This window comes from Malus sylvestris, chromosome 16 (genome assembly GCF_916048215.2).
Source record: "Malus sylvestris chromosome 16, drMalSylv7.2, whole genome shotgun sequence".
Classification (NCBI taxonomy): domain Eukaryota; kingdom Viridiplantae; phylum Streptophyta; class Magnoliopsida; order Rosales; family Rosaceae; genus Malus; species Malus sylvestris.
The window spans coordinates 17425596-17435837 of NC_062275.1; positions in this window are offsets into that span (position 1 = coordinate 17425596).

Below are 10242 nucleotides of genomic sequence, written 5' to 3' on the forward strand. Positions count from 1 at the left end.
GTGGAGGCACATGTAAGTTCAGGTAAGTCATGTTTGGTTATGTGAATCATCGATGATGTGGTATGTGATTGAATAATGTTGAGCTCATAAAACTGCACCTAGGGTGATTGTGATTTAGCCAGAGATGTGAAGTACAGGCCTGTTTATTTATGTCACCTCCTGCACTATATGCTCATATTGGATCCAACTTAAGTGCACAGTCTTGTCGTACAGACCTTATTCATTGTTCCGACTCGTAGGTAACTAGCGATTTATCGCCCGGCCATTATGAGAGAATATAATTGAGCATAATTATATTTCATCCAATCTTGTCGTACAAACCCTTTTTAGTGGTTCCGACTTATGTGCACTATATTGCCGTATAGGTCATTGTAGTGACTCCGGCTAGATTGATTTTTGAGCTATGAATTCAGCCGTACAGATTACCACAGGGGTTCCGGCTAACATATCATATTTCTATTAAATCATTCTTACCTGGATTGTTTACTTTGTTATATTTTGGCATAGCATACATTTGAATATGATTATGTGAAGCATGAATTGAATTGATATGATTTCATATACATATATATATATATATATGCTTATATCTTGATTATGGGAAAAATTATACATGTTTTACAACGAGGGGTTAGAAATATTGATAAATAAGATGGTTGTGTAAAACATTTATTTTTGGCTACTCATGTTTTTTGTTTTGCGCCCTTCCAGGTTTTAAGTAAGCTTGTTGTTGGTGGCTTGAGGACGTCGGCAGTTCTGACTTATCCAAATAATAGTAGGACATTCCTGGTACTGTATAACTAGTACTTGTCCTACTGGACTGCACCTAGACTTTTATGCTCTGATTATGAGTGTTTACTGTTGTAACTAACTCCTATCACTTCTGTTTAGTAGTGCACTCTAGTAATTTGGTTTTTAATTATTTGTATATTTATTATCTTTATCACTTCTGCAATGTGCACATGGTTATGTCACTCTCACGTGACGGCCAGCATGCCTTGATCTCGGTCGGGGTGTGTCATTTAGTGTTCATGTACATATTATGTGGCATATGCATTACAGTTTTATCATATTTATTCAAGTCTTGCTCTTCTACTCTCTTGATTTGCAAGAAAAAGAAATTGTTGTAAGAGCATCTCCAACAGCCTAACTAAATGACTAGCTATCTTAACTTTGCTAAATATTAAAATTTATAAGTTTACATTGTTTGTGATTTTCAAGAGAAGAAAAAAACTTGGGTCGTTAAGTTTAGGAAAAAATGATATTAAAATATTTTAACATAAGCTAAAATAGTTAGTATTGTTTTTTTTTTTTTTTAAATAGTTGGTATTGTTGAAACGGACTAGAGAAGGTAAAAAGTGTCCGCCAATGCCCAAGTCTATAAAGATGCAGCGAACCAAAAACACTTATCCATAAAAATTGTATTTGACGTATCCCTTGAGCTTAGGAAGAAAAGGAAAAGAGAAAAGGACATCCATGTATAATCACACTTTAATGATTTCTTAATCATCATGTTTTTCTTAATATAGCAATAATTTTATATTTAGAGATTGTTGATTTGGACTGAGCTTAATGAAATAATTACAATAATTTGGTATTAAAATCATCATTCACGATTGTTGACCTTGGACCTTTTAGTTATAAGTTTTAAGGAAAAAAAATATTATTAGACTGTTGCAGTTATATTTAATATAAAAATATGATTGTGTAAATCCTATTATATCTAGGGATATCTTGGAATATTCTCTAAGTTATATATTATCCTATAAGAGTTGTAATCATATTAGGGTAAGGAATTAACATGCCCTACTACTATAAATAAAGGCACAATGGGGATCAAATAAAACACACCTCACAATTAAATCTATCTTTTACCACCGGCCTCCCCCTCTCTATTCCCTTAGAATAGTTCAGTAAATTTAGCCTACAATGTCACATCCTGGCCCGGGGCGGACCACTTCCCGGGCCCGCTTCACCACCGTAGCACGATATTGTCCGCTTTGGGCCCCAACCATGCCTTCACGGTTTTGTTTCTGGGAACTCACGAGCAACTTCCCAATGGGTCACCCATCATGGGAATGCTATGGCCAACTTCTCGCTTAACTTCAAAGTTCCGACGGAACCCGAAGCCAGTGAGCTTCAAAAAAGCCTCGTGCTAAGTAGGGATAAGAATATACATTTAAGGATCACTCCCCTGGGCGATGTGGGATGTTACATACAACACGTTAACATCACGCTCTTACAAGAAGCTAAGGAATTGAAGGATCGTGGAGGAGGCTTTCTTTTACAAAATTCAAAGGCAAAAATTTGTTTTCTGCCAATCAGGTACACTTAAAATAAAGTAAGATATTTGAAACGTCCACAAAGCATGAAAACATTCCTTATGATGCATGAACACCCTATATTTATATTTACCTTCTGATATATATATATATATATATATATATATATATATATATATATATGTATATGTATATGTATATATATGTATATATTGTATATGATTCATATATTGTATACGTTTCATGCATTATGCAATTAATATTTTGCTAAGTGGAATTTGTGAGTCAAAGCATTGAAATAAATTAAAAGCAATTTAGGGTATTTCAAACCCTAGAAAAGTCGAAAAATAAAATAGAATTTATGGATTTTTTTACGGCATAAGCCACAACTCCCACCGCACCACCGATGGTATCACTATCGTTGGCCTACAGCCTATCTGCGTGGAGCACCTTGGGATGACGTCTGGATAGCCTTTTGGGCTTTGCTGCGCACACACGACACCCCAAGCCCTCGACCTGGTAGGGTTTCCTCGGGCTTGCAGCCCAGCCCATCCCAAGAAGGCTTGCAGCTCTTCTTGGATATGTCTACCGAGTCCTTGGCCCAAAACCAGCAACCACATGAAACTAGAAAGTCTCATGTATCTAGTACATCAGTGTTATCTTTATTTGTCGAAAAGGAGCTAACCCAATTTTGTCCTATGCCCTAGGCCCGCCTATAGCAAGCCCATGCTGTTTGCTGGGATTCGCCCACCACTCGGCTCAATTGCCAACATCCCCAAATGCTGCTAGGCTTGCCTTGACTTGGCCCAAACCCGAGAGCCAGCTTCGGCTAGGCTTCCAACGCACCAACCTGCAAGCTAGCTTTCGGTTAGGCCTCGCCATGCACCTTGTTTTGGCCCAAAACCAGCAACCTTTGTTGTTAGGCTCACCCCAAAACTGGCCCAATGGCCTACAACCATAATTAGGTTGCTCCTGCAGTCCTTCCCAAGGCCCAATCACTTTCAGATTTGTTGTAAGGCTTAGTTCCTCACCGCAGCTAGCCCACTTTTGGCTGGGCAGTGATATTTTTTTTACCCAATGCCAATTTTTAGCATTCCCGCATTATAAATCATACCCAATTATTTTATTTAGGGTACTTTGGTTTAAGCTAATTAATTTTAATTTAATTATCACTTAACCCATCGCCAAACGAAACTAATATGACATGTTTGTCATAGTTTTGCTTCCACGATCGACTTCGTTTGATCCTGATCTATTGAATTAATTAAAAGTGTCTAGCAGTCCATTAATCTGATAATTAATCCAAAATTATTAACCTGAAGATCACTTTTGGACATTAACGCTTCAATTATTTATTTTTCTACTTTGAATCGTTGACATCATTTCGTAGTCTTAAAGCTCTCACACTTGAGTTCCTGAAGTAACTCAAATCCATTACACTTAAATCAGCATATTGTATTTCATGTTCTTGTAGGAACCTCTCATTTATGAACTAATTGTCACGCCCCAATCCCGACATACGTCCAGATCGACACGTGACGTCACCAAATACCCGTATTTCTAACATACCCTGCCTCTGGGATATGGGCGAAGCACAACTCGAGATCCAACTGCGTAATAATTTTTCGTACACTTTATGGCTGCATCTAACCTTGTTAAACTGCCTACGTACCCTAAAAAGGGATCAAGCCATTCGTAGTTCACCTTTACTATACTTGAATAATTATCACATAAACCACTATGTCTCAACATAATACCACAATGCATATCATGCAATATTTCAAAGAACAAACTACGAAGCACAAACATATTCTCTAATCATATTGATCATCAAGTCTAATCATAATGCCAACAATCACAACCAACATCATTCTATAATCACATCATCAATAACACATACAAAACATCGAAATGCAGGGCTAGAGCAACACAGTTTGGCCGAAGCCTACATCTCTGAAAAATGGGATTTCGAACCATTCAACGAAATCCAACAACATCAAGTTCTGGACCACTCAACGGAACCAAAACACCAAGCGGGATTCCAGACTACTCAACGGAATCCAAACCAGTATACGATTCCAGACCATTCAACGGAATCGCGAAGTAGAAGGGATTCCGGACCTCTCAACAGAATCTGAGTAGATACGATTCCGAACTACTCAACGGAATCGCAGAGTACAATGCATATCAAACTACTCATTCAAATCTAAACTTGATATGATTCTGGACCACTCAACGGAATCGTGGAGCACGAGGGATTCCGAACCACTCAACAGAATCCAGACGGAGCAGGGAACCAGACCACTCAACAGAACCCCAGCGGATACCCAGTTCCGGATCACTCAACGGCTTGAAGAAACAGAACATGAATCAAGTGCACAATTTACAAAGGCTCAATGAAATGAAACAAAGTACAAGTACTAAATTTAGAACGGTCAACGAAACGAGAAACGAAACAATGAAACGGGATATGAAACAAACTCCGAAGCAACAAACCCCATGGTAATGGGGTAACGGTCTACTTTTAGCTCTCACATTTCATCACATCATGCCAATCATACAAATCAAAACATACTTAATAAACAAGTATAATATAATACAGTGCCACTAGTACATCAATCGAGTCACACGTCAACCGAGGAGACACGTCATCACAATGAGCCCGTCAAGTTCCATGAAATCTTAACAACACTCTAAGCTCAGAGGTACACTAGAAGAACTTAGGCTAGTTGATGGATTTCACTATATATACTTCTAATGAAATGCATTTGGTTAAGGGATACTTTGGATACGGTCCTTAATCCTTAACATTTTTTTACTAAAACCTTGATGATATTCAAAGTTTGATCAAAGTCCCTTGACTTTGTACACCTCATTATATTACAATTAATATTTATATTTTTATAGTTTTGACATTAATTGTTTGATATTTTATGAGATTTATAATCCTATAAATTTAAAATCTCTCATTATAATACTATTAGAAACGGTTACAATAAAAAAAATTCAAACATTTTTATTGAATAAATGGATAAAAACTCATTTTTATTGAATAAATGGATAAAAACTATGTAAAAATAAGAAATAATAAATGGAAAAAGAATGTATCCATAATGTTAAAAAAAATTGGTACATTTTACATATAACAAAGTGGTACACTAATAAAGAAGAATGTGTACATTATAAATAAATTAGGGTACAGATAAAAGATTAAAAAATTATGAGTACAAATGAATTTAAAAAAAAATATAGGCACTAAAAGAAATTAATACATGGGTACAAAATAAAACTAAAAAGAAAATACTACAAATTTAAAAAAAATGTTTCAAATTAAAAGTAGGGACAAACTAAAAATATAAATATATGATACAAAGTTTAGGCATAAAACATAAATATACCATATGTAATTTTTCTATCATTGATTAAATGTACAATGTCATGTGACGGTATACACATGGGTACAAACACAAATAAAACTTTAAAAAATATGGGCACAAAAGAACTAATATATGGGTACAAATTAAAAATGAAAAAAAAATTGGTACAAATTAAAAATAGGTACAAACTAAAAATAAAAATATATGAAAAAAAAATTTAGCCATAAATATAAATATACTAATTGTAACATTTTTAACACTAAAAGAATATATTTAAAAATAAAAATATTTTATTATTCAAATAATTAATGATGTTATTAATATCCAATGACCTTGATCAAAAATTGAAAATGAATAGGATTTTAATCAATGAAGTAGCAAAAAGAAGGATGTGAACCTAATTTCTCCTTTGGTTAATTATACTTGGGCACAGTGCCATACCCTAAAGCCGATCATCTCAATCTCGGAGGAATCTGCCGCTGCTACATCTTTCTTAAATGGTACAACCTCCCATAGTTTACTCTCTTTTCAACTGCGCTGTTTGTATCGTTAGTCTCTACCTTCTTTGCACTACCTTTCCTTCATCGCAAAGCGTAACACATTTCCTTGTCAATTCATATAAAAATCCACGGTCTAAACCTTAGGAATCCTTTATACAAGAACATTAAACTATCCCGCCCTTACACTATCTTCCCAAAAATCATCAGCCATGACATTGACATAGAAAAGAGTGGAGATGTCTTATTGAATATTTGCCTAATGCTACAGATTATATGACGTTCCCCGTCATTGCATCAAAATTGAATAAGCACGCTATATAATTCCTTTATGTGTAGAACACAAGAAAGGAAATGCAACCAATAAAACATAAAACATAAAAAGAATAAAACTCATTTATCCTGAATTCATTAAGACGTTGGCACTTAACAGCATCATGCATTAATTGGACGAATGTTTACGATAATGAATCAGTAAAAAACATAAAGATAACGAATATTAATAAGATGACTAGAGAATTCTTCCACTATTGAAAAGAGGGTACATACTTCAGCCGATTGGTCGAACACACATCTTACAATAGGGTATAACTTTGATATTGGATAATAATTAACGCTAATTATATAATATTATGAGTCAAAATAGAGAGGATATATTATGGTTTAAGTTGTCTATTAAGAATCATCGTCTCTGTTGTATTCTCTTAGACTAAGAATGTAAGCATATAATTCTACAATTAATTATTTATCTCAACCATTTTGCTATTGTCTAGCCACTCGTTAATTCGTCCAAGCTTTCACCCTCGTGGTTATGATTCAAGCATATACACATTTACAATAGCTAGCTTACTTTATAACTAATATTAATCTACGAGGAAGATTGGCATGTATATCTCCAGGTTTGCTTAAATTTAGAAGTACTTAAATCGATTGAAAAAGCAATGGATGGGGAGAAGAACATGTACCTGTTCGAGCATGCTTTCTTTCCTTCTGGCCTTGTCCACTGACAAAGTGAGACATGACTTTAAGACAGCAAGTGGTATATGTATATCTGACGCTGCACCATGTCTTTCTATTTCTGTTGTAGGCAGTATCGGAAGTGGGAATGTGAGTAAGATCAGAGGACGGGAAGCAATTTGATTGCAAGATGTTGGTGCCTCGATCAACCCGATTCAGCTCCGCAAAATAATTCTTCCTTGTTTTCTAGAAATGGGTCTTCCTAATCAGAAGAAGAACCAGCTTGGGCTGCCATGGAAGAACATTGATAAGTTTCCCTGTGAACAAAGCTACGAACTTCGACCTTGTTTAGTGGTTTCTGGCAAAATCGAGGTGACAAACGTGATGGGTTGGACGAGGACTTGAGTTTAGATATAAGGATGGTCAAAATCGGTGATTAAATGAAAGAGGTATATATGATTTGTGTTTAGGAGAGCCAATATGGAAACAAGAACAGCCTCCCTCCTCCTCCCCTTCCTAAAAGTGACGGGAAGGCTCCCAAATTTTCTGGAGCCTTTCAGCAAATGGTACAAAATTACTATTTAGTCCCTAGCTTTTGCTCGTTTATATTTTATTCATTATAGTTCCAAATTACATTCCGTTTGTGCTCACGCACTCGTATCGATGAGTACTATCCAAATACGTAAAGAAAAGTAGGAAAATATATGCACCTCAAAATTCCATTTAGTCCATTAAGAGCGTTTTCATCATTTTACTAAAATAAATTTATTCTCCACAAATATAAACGCGTCGATTATAATAATACGAAATACGTAATTTTAAATAGTGAAATCCAGGGACGGGATTTCACACTAATTGTTCATAAAACTAAATTGAACATGTAGTTTCATATTTAGTGCCTTTGAAACCGGCAGTTTTCATTCAAAACTTACCACATGAAACCTATAGCTTTCATGTTTAAATTGAACCTTTACATGTCTATAGAACCTAAATGTTCTATGATGTATGTCTATGAATTACCATATGACTAACCACGTTTTTGTTGTACCCTCTGTTTTAGGGACATGTTGAACTTGAACAAGCTCGATTTCATCGATTTGGAAGTATCTGGAAGAAACTACCTGAAGTGGGTTCAAGACGTGAAGTTTCATCTTACCTCAACGAGTCTTTGAGCCACCATTGAGGAACCTACCAATGACCAGTTGACAAAGCTTAAAAAGCTACTGCTATGATCTTCATCCAAAGACACGTCCATGATGCACTACAGACTAAGTACCTCGCTGAGGAGGACCCACACATCCACTGGCTTACTCTGGTAGATCGTTTCGATCACCAGAAAGACATTTACTTGCTTGAAGAAAGACACGACTAGCAGTATTTACGCTTCCAAGACTTTAAGTATGTGAATGAATACAACTATGAAGTTTGTAGAATCCGATCATTGTTTTGTAAAGAAGACTTAACCAAATAGGATCTACTGGAAAAGACCTATTCAACATTCAATGCCACCAATATTGTTCTGCATCAATAATATAGGGCACATAAGTTCACCAAATTTTCGGATTTGAACTTTGTTTTACTTCTCACTAAAAAGCAGAACTAACTTTTCATGAAAAATCATCAAGCTTAACCCATTATCTCGAACGCTCCGCCTGAAGCACATACGACTAATTCTAGCAGCAAAAAATGACGAAAAAACCGTCTTGGCCTTGGAAATGGGCAGCAAGCCTACCCACAGGCCCGAGGTCAACAGAGCAGAGACCCACCAATGGGAGAAAATTTGACCCAAAAGTGCTAACCTGCCCCTAAGGCCCCAAACTTTAAGAATAAGGGAAAAGTTACCATTCAATTAGTTTCCACTGAATTGAACATGTGATACTGTTGTGGATCAAATGATCATTGGTCGTACGTATGCCGAGCTACCATTAAGGCCATTGCTATGTATCATTCCCATCGTGAGTCTAACTTTTCCATGTGGAACATCCCGAATATGCTACTACATCTATGGAGATTTCAAATTTTCAAGAAACATTAGCTCCTATGGAAGAATAAAATTTTATTTTTCTAGACATGTTTTTAGGGTGTTTTGCCTCTATTGGCACCCACTAGGTGTGGCCGACCCGCCCTTATTTTCTAGGTTTATGGTTTGATTTTTGGACAATTTTTCTAAGTTTTTGGAATAATTTGTTTAGATTGGTTTGTTTTGAATTATGGATAATTATTTTTCTATGGATATTATTTCTAGATTGATTAATTAAATGAATGGAATTATATTTAGCATGTGACCGATTCAATTAATTTATTTCTAGGTATGACTAGTGGGGATGTTAGTTGTCTGACTGATAGTGCTACCACGCACACCATCTTGCATGAGAAACACTATTTTACTAACTTCGTATCGAAAAATGAAACTCTGACAACCCTCTTAAGCTCATCCAACCTGATAGAAGGATACGGAAAAACCCATATGATGTTGTATAATGGTACAATTTTAACCATTAAAGAGGCCCTCTATTCTCCACATTTCGGAAGAACGTTGCTGAGTTTTAGAGATATTTGAGATAATCAATATCATGTTGAAACCACTGAAGAGAATGGTTCTGAATTTCTTTGTATCACTTCTTATGAGTATGGCAAAAAACATATTCACAAAAAGTTAGAACGTTTCCTAAAGGGGTTGTACATCACAACCATTCGAGGTATAGAGACCCACCATGTGGCCGACCTTGTGCCTAGGTTCCAGAGCACGTTGTTGCTTTAGCATGACCATATAAGACATCCTAGACGTGACATGATGCGTTATATCTTCAAATCATCACATGGACATCATTTACCTCCTTACGTTGGATTTCCGCCATGCAAAGCTTGTTCTTTGGGAAAGTTGAACACTCAACCCTCAATTACAAAGATTATTCACAATCCTCCTAAGTTTCTTTAGAGGATTCAAAGGGATATTTGTGGACCTATCCAATCAACATGCGGACCATTTAGACATTATGGTGTTGGTTAATGCATCGATGCGTTAGTCACATGTCTGCTTATTGTCCACACGCAATGCTGCACTTACAAAACTCCTAGCTCAAATAGTTAACCTAAGGGCTAGCGGTGGGCACAGTGTGGTTCGGTGCG